Raw genomic sequence first — 16193 nt, 5'->3', positions numbered from 1 at the left:
GAGTTAAATGTTATGCCACATTAACTTTACTTTGTCATTCAGATTAAGTTTGATTAAGAGATTTCATAAACCAGGTCAAACGCTATAGAAGAATGGTGACCTGCATGATTCCACAGAAAAGAAAATTAAAACCATTCTTCAGAACATTCTCTGTGGAGCTGGATAACAGTGCACACAGTAAGGATGCATGCTTTTTTACACTTTTATCTGAGTACAATTTTGGCTAAAAAGTGGCTCATGGGAAGGGATTTGACAAAAGACTAAAACTAAAGACTAAAAGATTTATTAGACACAAATTTGACATCCCTAATAACGCTATGTAACACTTTTCAGTTGCTCCCAGACGAAAGCATGGAATAACATAAGTAGGGAGATCAGATGGAAGTCAGCCAAATTCAGGACAGCACCCAGGTTTAAGAAGGACAAAGTGTGAAAATGAGGCATTTATTTTTGAAACATGTATTTTTCTTTTTTCGTTCATCCAGTTCGAACAAGCCGCCTTAATTCTTGTATCCAGCTGCATTTTGGCCAATATTTTATGTATTTTATATTAAAAATCTCTTATCATAAATTTGCGTAATGCAGGATTTGAGTTGAAAATGCTGCACAAAGTTTTACTCCCTTCTGCCTATGCTAACTCTCTCTCTCTCTCCAAATATTGACTTGAAATTCTTCATTGTTTGTCTTTGACGTTTTCACGGGATCGTCACTCCTCTCTTCGCTTGTGCATAATTGGCCCAGCCGTGTTATGACTCTGCGGCTGCGGATGACTCAAAACAGTAATCCCAAGGGCAGACGACGTTAGCTAGCGCGCCGCATGTGTAACTCCGCGTGTTTTTGAATGGATGAGTAAGACCTAGCATGCTCCACCTTAGCCCGGCAACCAGCTGGCTTATTCGTGGATACAGACATGTGTCATATACGTGTATACGCCTACGTGTAAAAACAGTGGTGGGAAGTAATGAGGTACAAAAGTAAAAGTACTGTTCTTTGTAGGTACAATTTTGAATACTTTTTACTTTTACCTCAATACTTTTAAAAGGAGGAATTTGTATTTTGTTTTTGTTTTTTGTTTTTGTTTTTTTGAACAGGACTGAAAATTAAAAAGTTTTTTATGTATGGTTTGTGGGTTTATTTTTAGCACGTTCATAGCGACATCCTGACTGAAGGTTTTTAGTTTGAGTATCTGCTTTGAGCAAACAAAATATAGAGAGAAAAAAGTAGACATTGAGAAATTGTTTGATTATTGACCATATCTCACATTTCAATAATAAAAAAAAAAGTGCGCAAAATACTTGTACTTTTTTACAGCAAAAGTACATTTAAAAAGTAGTTTAGTATGACCACTGAAAAACATGTGTCCTGTCCTTCGTCCTTACTCTGAGAGCTTGCATCACAAACCTGATTCTGGCCTTTTTTCCAGGGAAACCTAGTTCCTTTCGCTCTAATATTCTACCGTACGGCATAAAAACGTATCTATCTCCATGGAGAACGTTCCGGTGTTTGGTTTGAACTGTGACTTTCCACCTCTAGAAAGTAACATACTATCACTTTAAGTAGATTTTTGCACGTGATGCTTTTACTTGAGTACATTTTGCTCCTGTACTTCTTCAGCCACTGCATAAAATGATTAATAAAAAGAGGAAAACATGACAAAAAAAAGTCTAGTCAAGGCGAGAGGACGGAATACAGAACAATTAAACCCAACCAGACAGTGATTTTGTAATGTGCCTGAAGTCGACTGGAGCAAACGTTGTCTGCTGCGTACAAGGCCGTGATGCGTAGGGCCTTATAAGGTGAAACTATGAGACAGTAGACGCAGGTGTGGTCTCTGCCTGGTGTTAGCTACATGTAAATTCACCAGTGCGCTAAGTGTCTGTCTGCCACTGTGGACTCAGGGCATTCCTGTAATGTTTTGGTAAAGGGGCTATGGGGAGAATCTGTTGCGTTCAAGAGAAAAGGGATAACTTATGTGTTTTTAGAAGGGTAATGTTTTCTGCAAATAACTGGGAAGGGTCGTAATTGAGACAAGTGCTACTGTATTTCTCCACTGAACCTTGTCGTAGTAGAAACAGGTAGTAATAAATATTGTTAGGGGGTAAGTAAAACTGCATTGTACAAGTGTGGGCTTGCACTGCATCAGCTTTCGAGTTTTTCTTTGACAGTTGTTAGTGGTTTTCAGATTCTAAAATGTGATAATGCCATAATTCCAGAGGGGGGCAAGAGTTTTCCCTATTGATTACATTGTAGAAAAGTCACTGACACTTTTAAATCTTCAATCGCTCCTATAATTCTTAAGTTATACTCACCAAATTTTAGCAGTAGGTAAAATGAACCTTCAGGGATTTTTGGCAATATGTACGGTTATAATTGTTCACTTACACTTGAACTTATCACTACTTAAAATAGGGGAAGTAAAAATGACCTAATTTTTAAAAACATGTTTTTTAAGTGTCCGCCATTTTCGGTTTCACACTAAATAGCCTGATACAACAAACTTTGCCTAACATTTGAAAGCATTTCGGGGCTTGTGGCTCTTATTTGATCCTCGATATTACGTTTTAAGTCGTTTATTGTCTGAGGTTTATTCACAAACACCTTTTCTTTAAGATCGTCCCACAGGAAGAAATCGTGACTAGTCAGGTCTGTGGAGATCACACACTGCCCCCTGTCTTTGAAAATGACTTATTATTCCTTTAATGGCATTTACGCTTGGGATATCTCTTCTCTGTCGACTGTAACACCATTGGGTTTGTGAATTTGACCCATGTGACTCAAAGTACCACTGTACAATGAGGGTTTGTTCCTCGGTGCTGTATTTGCTCAGATTAATGTCAGAAGAGTAGTTCTAAATGCTCTGAAAAAAGAAAAGAAAGATATTTAGAAACAAAAGAGTCACAAATTTTTTTCAACTATGAGTGACTGTTCGGCCACCCTGTACTTTGTGATGAAATATCTAAAAGACAAATTCATAAATAGTCCAATGAGTTTCATTTGATCTGTTAATTTATTTTAATAGATTCTTTTACCAGACCAAGGTTTAGTTTGTTTTCATACCTGACCTGATGCGATATTACTATGATGTGCCCGGTCAGCTGATTTGAACAGGTTTTGGCGCTGTCTCGCTACTAGATGACAGCGCCATCTTCAGTCCGACTTCTTCAGGACAGTATCCCAGGTGTGTGAGAGTAAAAAAGCCCCCTCGTTCTGGTTTATAGTCCCGTGGGCACGTTTCCATATTTCAGTTTCTTCCTTAATCCAGTGTCGATGTTTGTTGTCTTTTCTATCTCAGTCCATAATGTGGTTCTCTCTTTTGCAGTGGTTAGAAATGGCCGATTTCCGTTACTCTTGTTCTGTTTTGTGTTGTGTGTCCACTGGTAGGAAGACTTAAATCAGCTGACGGGACATGTCACAGCAACATCACGTGACCACTCTGAGGAAAACTGCTAGTTAGCAGTCAAAACTGTCAGGTATGAAAACAAACTAAACCTTGGTCTGGAAAAAGGATCTATTAAAATAAATGCACAAATGTTGAACCTGAACCTGAACCAGGAGACTGAAAAAAAACGTTCCATTTGCAAATTCCTTTTATTTTTTGTTTGTCTCAAATTATTTTAAAGCTGCTTGTAAAAGAGTACACTTCATTGATCACAAACCCCAAAGAAGAAGTGGGGTACATACATTACTTTTTGAGACGGGAGCTGGTGGGTCGTGTGAGAACAATCTTCCCTTCTTTGCTCTGCTGCCCAAAAAGTTTTGTTCTGTTTCATTCACACATGTTTGAGTAACCCTGCATTATTAGACTGTCTGCATCTCCAAAGCTCAAAATGCTGTTTCACCTTGATGATGATCATTAATACAGATATTTTAGACTCAAGTGAACAATAGACCATAGAAAACAACAAATCAATACCTGTAGCTTCAAAGTTGGGTAATTCCAAGGCTGCAAAATATTTAAATGATCCAGGTGAAGGTGTATGAAGTTTAAAAACACAGTGGAGTGATACTGTAATACCACTTAATAACAAGATCAATTACAAGGTGGAAAATGGTGTATTCAGTTTGAGCAAAGAACTCTGTGTAAATATGCAGGATTTGTGTGTGTGAATGAAACAAAACACAACTCTGAATTGAATTGAACTCCTAGTATGTTTTTGAGGATAGGATAATATAACATAGATCAATATAGACCAGACATGGGCAAACTACGGCCCAGGGGCCACACACAGCCCTTTGGGCTTATTAAGCCGGCCCGCCGAACATGACCAAAATATATTAAAATAGGCAAGGGTAAACCTTGTTTATTTTACCTTTTCAAGAAGTTGTTGAACTTTTAGCACTTGATAAAACTGAATGTGAGTTTTTCTGTTGTGTTTATTTAACTGAAATTTAATGCATTAATTGTTAATTTAATTAATGCATTTGGAAAACAATTTGTAAAAAGAGCCTTGCATATTCATGCTTTGCTACATGTTACAGTCCAAATCTCTAATGTAATATATACATATATATATATATATATATCCTGGCCTGGCCCCCCTGTCAAATTTTAGATCCCACTGTGGCCTGTGTGTCAAAAAGTTCTCTGATATAAACCCTTTAAATAGATTACATATATTAAAATCATTACTTTTTTTTTTTAGAATGATGTTTCAGTAGTTCACTTAAGAGTTTGCTTGCCTGAATTCACACATAAAAAAAATCCATATTTTAGAGAGAAACAAATTATGTTCTGTTTTAACCGAGCGAAACCAGGTCTTGGACTCCTCACTGTGTAATGTAGACTCTGCTTTAACAGCGCTTAAAGACAAATATGGTATTGAACAGAAGAAGATGGACCACTACTCCTGTGGTGGTCGAGAAAGATCACAACATGTAGTAGCTACAACAGCACGGAAGACGAATTCACTGGTTATACATTGGCTAGCTCCTCTGTTATCAGCTAGCATCCATTTGCAGTGTGACGGCCATATTCACTTACCTTAAACAACCATTGTAGATAAACACGTAGAGAGTCTGTGGGTTAATGAGTCCAGTCATTCAGCCAGGCAGCCAGGTGTTACATAAGCCCTATCTCCACGTCCTTGACCAGACTTGGAATCCTCCTCTCTGCTGCTGCTACCGCTGTGGGGCTAGCGCTGGTGGCTAACCATTGGCGCACGGTGGAGGGAGGACAAGACGGATGAAGCACTTTACCTTGAATCTGCTGGAGAAAACAGAATGTCTTTGTGACCAATAATGTTAATTAATGTCCTGTCATGTTCCCAAACAGTCTATGTAGGGGGTTTTGGAGATTTTGTTTTGTACTCAAAATGCAGTTTAAATTGTTATTACAGGCCTGATTTTTTTCCCCATATATAAGAGCGAAATTTGTCTTACTCTCATACAGATATATTGTATAAGAAACCAGCGCCGGCCCTAGCTTTCAGGGGGCCCTAAGCTGAATTTGTCTCTGTGGCCCCTGACAGTGGATGCCTCCTGACTCAGCTATTGGTGATTCACATTTGACAACATTCTCACTCTGCTCTCATCACTTGGAGTTGTATTTGTATTTATATGACCAACATCAGACTGAAAACTTCCAGAATGTCACAACTACCATAGTCACAGGAACAGTGCACAAACATTTAAGGGGTCGTGAAGATTTTTTGAATTCTAGAACATTTTTTCTTTGTTTCTGGTGGATTTTAATGTGTTCCAGTTGGCGACAGTGGCGTTACATTTACATTATAAAGGGTCCTTGCACCGGTGTAAACACATAGCTGCCCTCACCTCTGCCCGACTCAAATGTAGCAGCAGCAGATATTTTGCTACTACAGGTAAAAAACAAATGTGGTTGTTTTAGAGGGATATTTAGGCTACTGTAAACACACAAGCCCTATGTCCAATAAAACTTGATATTATAACATTTTCAATATAAATGTATGGGCTCTTGGGGGCCCTCTGGTGGCCTTGGGGCCCTAAGCAGCTGCTTAGTCTGCTTATAGACTGGGCCGGCCCTGTAAGCAACTCTTGAGAGCAAAGTAAATCAGCTGCCTACTTTCTTTATCTAATTTGAAAACATTTTATCATTCGTTAAACAGAAGTGCCTGTTAGCAAGCTAGTTTTTAGCTTTACCGGTCTCTGAAAGCTGTGAAACACACTTATAAACTCATAACGGTGAATAATTAGGATATGGTCAGTGGGAAATAATGGTGGACCACTGCAGAAGACAGTAAACATCAGGTACTGAGCACTTTCTAGATGATGTCGCCAGGTAAAACAGCATTTTTAGTTTTGGGAAAGATGACTATAGACATTTTGTTAACTGAAAATTAGATTCACATTAGTATTCCGTGTTTAAAGTAAAGGCAATTCAGACTTTAATTAAATGTAAGTGCTGGATTACCACATAATGATGTCACAAGGTAGAAGAGAGTGTTTTCAGTTCTGGAAATGGTGACGGCTTTAACAAACTGGTGTAGTTGAAAGTGCATGAACAACTTTTAAAGAAATTCTAGTGCTATATTGCTAATTTGCAATATAGCATGTTGGATTACTTGTTCTTTGAAACCTTTTACCGTAAACTTTCATGTGTAATGCCAAAAGAGTTTCTTAATTAATAGTGGTCCTGGCCCACACATTGGATTATAGTTACCAAAAGTGCTGGTACATATTAGCCGTTAATTGGAGTTTTTGCTCCACCTGCCCTTCTTGTCTTTTTTACTGCGGTTGATTTAAAAATATCTCCCAATTAGCAAATCATTAATCCACAGATTCAAATATTAATATTAAATTCCGTTGGAGCCACATAAAGAAGTGGACTAAGTGAGTGTAACATCAACCATAGCGTTGAACTCCAGTCGAATGAAGCTCATCGAGGCTAGCAGTTATGGAGCGAATTTGGAGCAGAGTTCCACATTTGGAATTCCGAGCGCGAGTATCAGAGCAACCAAAGAGCCAATCAGGAGCAAGGCTGCTGACGGTAACGCCCCTCCACGCCCATGCGCTGATTTAGCAGGGAGCGGACGCTTAGCAACACTGTCAATCAAACCTGGTGCTAACACTAACGGGTGCAGCCTCAGTGAAAGAAGGCGCCTGATTTGTCTGTTATCAGTGTTCAATGTTTTTGATCCACGGACACAATAGCGATCTAAAAATACCAAGATGATGTAGAACAGGTCAATACAAACATTTTAAGGTCAGAATGACGAGCCTGGCAGCCGCAGTTACAGAGAAAGGGATGAAAGTTGTGTAAAGTCTAAAGTGAATTGGAGCCAGAGTTGATGGAGCCAGAAGCGCACCCATGATCACGTCCTATTTGGAACATGGCCGCTAGCAGGTTAGCTATCTCCACTTATATATATGGTCTATTTCAACACTACACCAACAAACAATGCCTTCTTTGCACTTCCAGCTTTGGTTTGTTTCACATTCTGTTCAATCAAAGTGCTACAACCCCAGCATCTATTGAGCCCAGCATGGCTCCAAAGAAAGAGGTGTGTTTTTTTTAGAGCCACCGTTTCGTGTTTACAGCCATTTGGAAAGCATTCAAGCAGCAGTCCTTGTTTGTGCTGTCGCAGCGGGAGGTAAAAGGGCCTGCAATTTTTCTGAATTAGTCCTGGCATTAGTTTCCCTCCGGCCAGCGCAGTGTTTTCTTAGCCCTTCTTGTATTAGCGCACAGAGGTTAGCAATCAACCCCAAGCCCACAGCCCGAGCATGTACCAGCCACCTGAAGATTATTGGGACATTCCTGCGAACACAGCGCCAAGGATAAGCCCCGCAACTGATTCACAGAGCCCCATACACACTGTGCTTACGTACAGCAACTGCTAAGTAAGCTAACTGGAATAGTATTTCAAATAAGCAATGGATAATTTAGAAGTTATGTGCTGTAAGCAAATAAAGAGGTGGGTATACAGTGGGGACAGAGTAGATGATTGGCTGGCGCTGTCGGGCTATTAAACCCTTTGGTTTCACATGTTTTTCATGCATGTTTTGCATGTTTTTCTCTGTGTCAATGTGCATTTCCTCCAGGCACTCCATTTTCCCACATCAACCCAGAACATGGACCATAGGTAAAATCCTCCAGCTAAAGTCTGGTAGCATGAAAGGATGGGTCAAATGCAAATGATGGGACAAATTTCTGCACAGGGACAATAAAGTGTACTTAAACCTTAATTAACTCAAGTACTTTTGCTCTGGTAACGTCAGAACTTGATATGAATAGTTTTCAGACACCATAAATTATCAATATTTTTTGTGCCATGCCAGTTTTCCTCTGTCAATATTTTGATATTGATCCGCCCATCACTACCATTTGAACAAAAAATAGATTGGAAACTGGCAGTTGTTTCTATGGCTCTCATCCAAACAAAATGCCTTTCAAAAAGCTTAGTTGATATTGTTCAGTCTCATTTTTATTCACAAATATCGTGACACTAAAAACATTTTCCTGAACAAAAAAAAAATGTTGAATTGTACCTGAAAAGTATTTTTTCCACACAGATTAAAGGAGTATTTTGCAAAATCTCTCATCAAAAATACCTGAAGTGATTTTATATGTCATCCACACATTTTTGAGTAGTCTCGCGATCTCTCATCCAGCCCCTGTTCAAACCCCCTCCTAACAGCTGCTGTCACCCATGCTTCTGTACGGAAGCATGTACACAATACACTACAGCTTCACAAACCTGATGTGATGTGCAGAAGTTTCATTACCAGAATACACACTGATAGGGGTATGAAGGTGGAGAGACTCATCAGAAACTAAACAAAAATTTGGTGAAACTTTGAATATGTTTAATGTTTTCGGCAAATACATTATTTGCTAGCCAGTAAAAGGTAACATGGTGATCTAAATATGTTATGTGTTAGCAATTAATATCCCATAGAAATGTAATACCCCCTCTTTAATAACCCCGACAGGCCGCTTCTCCTGTTTACATGTACCCTGCACTTGTATGTGTCACAACAAAGCCCAGAGAGGATGCATGGAGCTGTGTGGGAGGGGACAGAGATGTAAAAGGTTGTATGCGGGCTTGCTGCGGCTTGTCCTGCGTGGCCACTTCAACCTCCAATCTGCCATTTAGAGGCCCCTGGCGCGCTCTGCTAATCCCCCACTCCCAGTGACTCAGTGTCAGTAAGACCACGAGCATGGGGGCCAGACTGTACGGCGCATTATCATTAAGGGGCTTAGGCTAACCCGTGCTGCTACGAGTTCTAGTACTGCTCCTGGGAATGCCTACAATAACCTCAAACCCCCATTTTCCCCCAGTTTATTTTAATGGGTGCTTATAGCAGTCAAAAGGGGCCTTTTTAGATAAGGTTGTCTGCTCTGAAAGACCTGCTGCAATGTCCACGGAAATTTTGGCGCGTTGCTAACATGTCTTGACAGCCGTGGTTTCAAGGAGCTGCTGGAGAATGCAGTGAATGCCAAAGCTGGGTTTTACTCCTGAAAAGTGTACACTGTAGAGAGCAGGAGTGAGGGAAAGATTACAGTGATTACAGTCAGAGCTGAAGGAGGATTGTGCTTAACAGTTAGAAATGGTTTGCTCTTCAGGAAATGTCTAGCGAGGGAGTAACTGGAAATATTCAATTCAATATAACCCATAAGGTAGAACTTTTGTAGCTATGCCACCTGCATGTCTCCATGGAGATATTATTGCATGCCTGGAATGTTCCACAAAATGGTACTGAACGGATCTGTCTTCAGACTAAAGGTGGAACCAGGAGGACAAGTTAGCAACCAGAAAAGTTTCAAAGTGCACCTTTAAAGCATTGAAAGAGATACATTTCACATAGCTCCACAAATATGTTGAAGGAGCAATTCCCTCAGACTGACATGATTAACACATACAAGTTTAACAAATAGAGGTATAGCATTATTTCTGAAATTCCAGCTTTGCTCAATGGCATTTCTGATGTCAGTCATTGTTAACATTATAGAACATAGTCATCGTGACTATATAACATGTGACTTTATGTGGCAAAACTGTTACCAATCTTTGGGCTTAATAATGTGGAGCAATATAATGACTTGCAACACCTGATACCTGAAGATGTATTTATGTGATTATACATGAAAATCCATGCAGCGTGGGAGGGATTAGGAAAAAACTCTTTCTGAGATGTTTGTCAGTGAATACAGGATTTCTCAGGTGCATAAAAAATGACAGCTGTTTAGGAAATTAAGCTCAAAAGGTTACTTATAGCATTTAGAGGTAAAATATATTGATAAATTAATATTATTGAAATTGTTGTTGCAAACTTAGAATATTAAGAATCTTTACTTAAACTTCTAGGAAGTGTGTCTAATTTTACAGTCCATTCCTCCGTCCTTTGTGCAATATCTCAACCTCAAACCTTGAAATAGCGTTTGAATTGCCATTGTCATATCAGTCAACCTCACCTACCCCTACTAGAATTAAATAACTATTTCAATATGAGTTTGCCCCCTCAAAAGGACACTGCAAACTATGTAATACATCTCTCCAGTTCCTTGTATAAATGTTTTTATATTCTGGTACTTAGTCCGTGAAAAAAATGCATTACATCCATTTATTTGGCCCAAGATTCCAATCAAGAAGAGAAACAACTTGTGCACTTATTATTATTGGATCACACAATCTTGCAAATATTCTTATCCAGATTGACCTCCAAATCACCTGTGGAATAATATTTATCTCCTTTTCAGGCTGACTTCTTTCCACAGTTCTTATACAAAAGGCATATGTCTGTGCCCTGGACTGGGCAGGCGGACTGGGCAGGCAGTTCGTGGCATCCTGGAGCAGTGATGGAGGTCTTGACGCTCTCTCCAAGTGTTTATGAGGAGTTCAGACGGGCAAATCCAGAGAGGAAGAGACTATTAAAGGTATCTCCAGTAATCCTTGAAGGAACTCAGCTTATTAGAAGAAGCCATAGTGAGGGACAGAGGTGACGGTAGTTTGTCGTATGTACCGCACAGGTACACAGCCAAAAAGGTCAGAATGGTTTGAAAAATAACAGTGAAAGAATCCAAGGCACTCCAATATGCGCAGTTATATTTTATGTCTTATTTCAATGCGTTTCAACTTGTGCCTTCATCAGGGCACGTCAAGACCATATTTCCTTTCTTGTTTAGACCAGTCAGCCAATTAGAGTCTTCTAACTTTTCGTTTCAGCCAAAGACAATGCAATGCAGTCACTTTTCCCACATTCTAACTTTTAGCATCTCTTGCATCTCTCAACTCCAACCATCCATCCATCGCCACTGCAGCAGAAGAAGTATCAGCCTCTTCAGCCTCTCTGTCCCATGTCTCTTTACTAACATCAGTGTCGAACCACAAGGGAGCACACTTTACCCCATACTGTTCAAGTAACATATTGGTTTGTTCATGAAAACTAATTCTCTGTCTATGTAGGTCTTTCTGGGTGGAAAAGTATAGCCCTTTAGCAAATGATACATTGAGGCCAGCAGCATGTATTTGTTGGCAATTGGTATTTTATTGATCTTTTTAATGAGACGATGTACTCCTTCAATCACCCATGAGCGGTTCAGTGTAGAGAAGGTTTTCACAGCCCTCATCTGGATTGTCTTTTTAAGGAGCTGAAAGGAGGCCATGTATTGTTAATTTCAAAATGATTTCCAGATGCTAACTGATACTGAAACTATTGAAACTACCCAATCATTTGAGAAAGTATCGTTACTGCAAAAAATACACAAAAAAAGACAAAGTTTCCTGAATAATTGTGGAATATAGACCACAGAATACAGAAATATGAAAACACTATTGCAAATGTACCGTTTTTATGATGTCTGTATGGTATCTTAGTTTCTTAGTATCAAAATAGAGTTTGAAGTTTTGGTATTGCAACAAGACTAGTCAGTGGAAACTAAAATTAATTAAGTTAATATTAAGTTGGTCAATCAAAATTGTCGGCAGCTATTGAGTGAAGTTTCTCCCATTTTAAATATAAACCTTTGGCTCCTTTGCAAAAATTCATCCAAATTACAACCCCAAGTATATGTAGCGGGTTACACCAGGACAATATGCAAAGACACCCTGAAATTACTAGTCATTAATTTAATTTTCTCTGCTGTGCCGCCAAACCTTGTCAAGACATGTTCAAAATCCATTCAGAATTAACCTTGAAATTATGCATATTTCTCATAATAATGCCGCCTGCCTAGCTTTTTTTAACCCATCCTTCATGATCTGAGCTGACCTCCTCTCCACCTATGACCCCATTTACCCCATAAATTAACTTGTCTTCCGCTATGACTCTCCGGCCACGATGTTGTTATGTAACCTAAAATGTGAGTTTACGGCACTGAATAGCCTCCTGCCTATGTATGCGTGTGTGCGTGGTCATCTGGACGGGGACCAAACCATTGAAAAACCTCCATTGAAAGGTTACGGGGGTAGGTGGGGGTGGGGAGGGGGGGTACCTCTTGTCCAAAAGTTCTAATGGCTACACTTGACATGCACGGGACAATTCCACCAGCAAAGGGTTGAAAAGGTGCTGGCTAGTTAAGACGCGCACTCAACAAAAATATCGCTCGGAACGTTTTGCGTGTATTGTATGGATTGCGTTCGCGTTCTTGAATTTGGTGATGCTCTGATTTCAGATGGATGACGGGGCTATGTGACTTTATGGAAGATTCAAGATTGTTTTGGCAAGAAATGTCCAAATTTACGATACATAAATGTTGAATTTTATCATTAGCGATTAGAGATTGGCTCCATCAACTTGCCATATTAATCGGATGGGTCGAAGTCCTTGAACAACAATCGCAGCTTTGGAGTTGAATAATCGCACAACTTTCTGAAGCTATTGTGAAAAGATAATCTCACTTTTGCTTATTTATAGACAGAGACGACACTGAACTTTGCGCCAGTTTTTGTTTCATGCAGATAGGCCCAGTAATTACAGAGAAATTCAAGCATAAAGCAGCTCAAGAAATCTGCAAATCTGCAAAGAAACTTCCAAACTATGAATTGGAATTATGATGAATAAGTAATTACTGGGCCTATCTGCAGGAAACAAAAAACGACACAAAGTTCAACATCTTCTGTGTAAAAGTACCAAAAAACTTCTTCACAATAGCCACAATAACCTCAGAAAGTGGTACCGTTATTCCACTCTAAAGTCAGGATTGTTGTCAGTTGAAAAGACTTTAAGAGATCAATATTGCAGGTTTGTGGACCCAATCCCCAACAAAAAAAAAACATACGTCTCAACACACGGATCATAAGTAAATCTCCATTAGCGTTATACATATGCCCTTACCCGCCATTTGAGATTACAACGTCATCAAATTCTACAACGTGAATGCAGCCTATTGGGAAAAGTAGATAAACTAATTAAGAGAAAGTTTGCTGTTTGAGGAGGTTTAAGTGGGGGCCAATAGCGGTGCCTGGGATATTTGAAAGCACATGCTCCACAGCCCGGGCCATGCTCTGAGAGGAATACCAAGCTGTGGGAACAAAGGAGGAAAGGAGAGTCACCCCTGCCCACCGGCCTTTCACCAAGCGCTGGCCACTCAAAGGGCAAGCACTGCTAAACCGCACAAAACAACACTTTCCGGGCTACACATGACAAATTTGAATAAATGTATTGTGATTGTAAAACAGGATAATACAAAAAATTTGATTGTGTAATTGACGCAAAAAAAAAAAAAAAAAAAAAAGAATTGTTGGCTTATGTAACTTTTCTAGCGGATAGTATGCGCTACCTTCTTGTCTCCGTGGAGATGTTATTGCATTGTCTGGAATGCTCCACAGTATGGCATTGAACTTCAAGCTTGTACTAAGATTTTGACAAAAGTAACGAGGATTTGTTGAAGCCTGATTTATTTTAGTTTTAACAAAAAATTATATAAAACGGATTGAATTTTTAGGATGATTTTTAGTAAGATCTAGTTCACTCAAATGTTACATAACATATACAAAATCCTCTTGTATTTTTTATTTTTTTATTTATTTTTTTATATAAGCTTATAGTCAGAATTCTCATTAAAAAACTTTCCTTATAGTTGCATATTGTTGAATCTTTGAGTAATTCTACACATTTAGTCTTCCAGTTAAAAGCTCAAAACGTATTATCCCATTTGACATCAATAATTGCTCCTCTGTGTTTTTAAAGTCTGTTCATTTTATTGCTCCAATGAAGTGTTTGTGGAAGTGTCTGGGGAGGGGGAAGACTTGAGTAAACTCTGTCTAACATTGTTGATGGTGAACCTGCTATTTTGTTCTGAATAAGTGAAATTAGTTTCCGTTATAGAGATGTGGATTAAATGAAGGAATTGGCAAGAAAACAGAGAGAAGAGCCAACGACGAGCCTTATTAGTTTCACAGTGTCAAAAATTAGCAAATTTGTAACACCAAACCTAGCCAGCATGACACTCAACAAAACTCGTCTCCGGTAAAGGCTTTTTTTGGACAGTTACAATAAATTTAGTATTGACTTTAATGAGTTTTAATCCATGTTCTTATACCGATATCGATACTTGGGCTTTGAGCATCTGTTAATACCCGATATAATGCAATAGCAACTGCTAAAGGACATTGGTATAATCCTTTGTATGTTTTCTATGAGTCTCTATTGTCTAATTACCAAGCGCTTTGCAGTTTTATTGCACGGTAAGTATGGCTGCTTTGAGCTAGCCCCACTTGGATTGTAAAATAGGAATTGAATTGTATAAGTTCTGAGTTTTAAAGTTTTAAAGTGAGCTACAGTATGTTCATAGTTTTACTGAGTTCAAATTGCAATAAATGTGTTTCTGTCCCTAATATATAGCTGGCTAGGGGATCGGATCAGCATAGGAATCGATATCCAGTCCACTAAATTTTTCAGTTCCAATACTAGGTACAGAGTTTTCAGATTGGTTCATATACATTTGAGTAATTCTGCACACTCCTGTATTTTTGACTTGAGTGTTTTCATCTACTAAGTCCTATATTTAATTGCACTGGGTCTGTGCACAACTAAGCATGGGACAATATTGAAATATGGTGCCACGATAAATAATTGCAATTAACAATAATATCACCATAACGCTTAAAGTTTCTGACAGTTCAAAAACATTATGGACACGAGTAATTGTAATTTTATGTTCTTTTAGATCAATATTGCAAAGGGGAATTAATAAAAATGTAAAATAACAAATTAATCAGCTATGCCAGACATCTATTACAGCTGCCACTTGTATAACATAATACAGTAACAAGTTTCATAAATGTTCCTACATTGCTAAAGGCGATTTCTGATCTCTTTACTGTTACATTTCAAGTTTGTCACAAAATGTACTGTCCTGAACATAACTCAGTCAGCTGTTTGCCCCATGAAGTCACAGAACATGCACATTCACCTGTCAATCAAAGTCAACAGAGGTCACAGTGTTATGTCAGATAAGCTCTTAAGTAACTACAGTAACTACAGCTCTTAAATGCACCATAGACAGATATACAAAACGCTATCATTTTGGATGCACTTCAGTTTCAGTTAATGACAGAATTTTGCAAGACATATCTCATTCTCTTTTGGCTCCGTGTTTCCTTCCGATGCCTATTGTATTTGTATTGATTAATTACAGACAATCAAGGAAGTATATGATTTTAAATTCCATAAACATGACCTCACTGTGTCCCCAGAGAAAAGGTGAACATGTTCAAATCAAATATAGCTTTTACTTGTACCAATTGTACTGTTGATTTGTTCTCAGCTACAAAAACATTATTCATGATGTTATACTTTTGTGTCCTGGTTCTCATGGTGGTTATCCAATCAGAACGCAGAGTGAGTTTATACACACACCTGCACATGTTTTTAATATTTTACATGGACTTATGTACTTTTGTTTTGTATTTTAAACAGGGCACATATGAAAAAGAGAGTCTGGGTGCGCTTATTGGGTTCTCCTGTATAAATAAAGATACACATGAAAGAAGAAAGAAAGTTTGTTTTTTTCATTTGTGTTGCCAGTTACAATACTGAAATTGAGTTGGTTTAAACCTAAAAGGACTCTCTCTGATCTGAACGGTCACTCCCTAAACCCCAGCACCCACACCCAGTCATTAATCAGTGCTAGTGCAGCCTCTGCAGCTCAGTGAACAAAACTCGTGTGTGTCGTCTTTATGCAGGTTAAGGCACTGGCTTAGTAGTGATTGTATTACCTTAAAACAACAAAAAAAACTTCAAGACTGCAGGCTACATACAGTTCCTTTCACTTC

This window comes from Periophthalmus magnuspinnatus, chromosome 21, assembly GCF_009829125.3.
Source record: "Periophthalmus magnuspinnatus isolate fPerMag1 chromosome 21, fPerMag1.2.pri, whole genome shotgun sequence".
Taxonomy (NCBI): domain Eukaryota; kingdom Metazoa; phylum Chordata; class Actinopteri; order Gobiiformes; family Gobiidae; genus Periophthalmus; species Periophthalmus magnuspinnatus.
The sequence above is the reverse complement of the archived record's forward strand: the minus strand, read 5'-3'. Positions refer to the sequence as shown.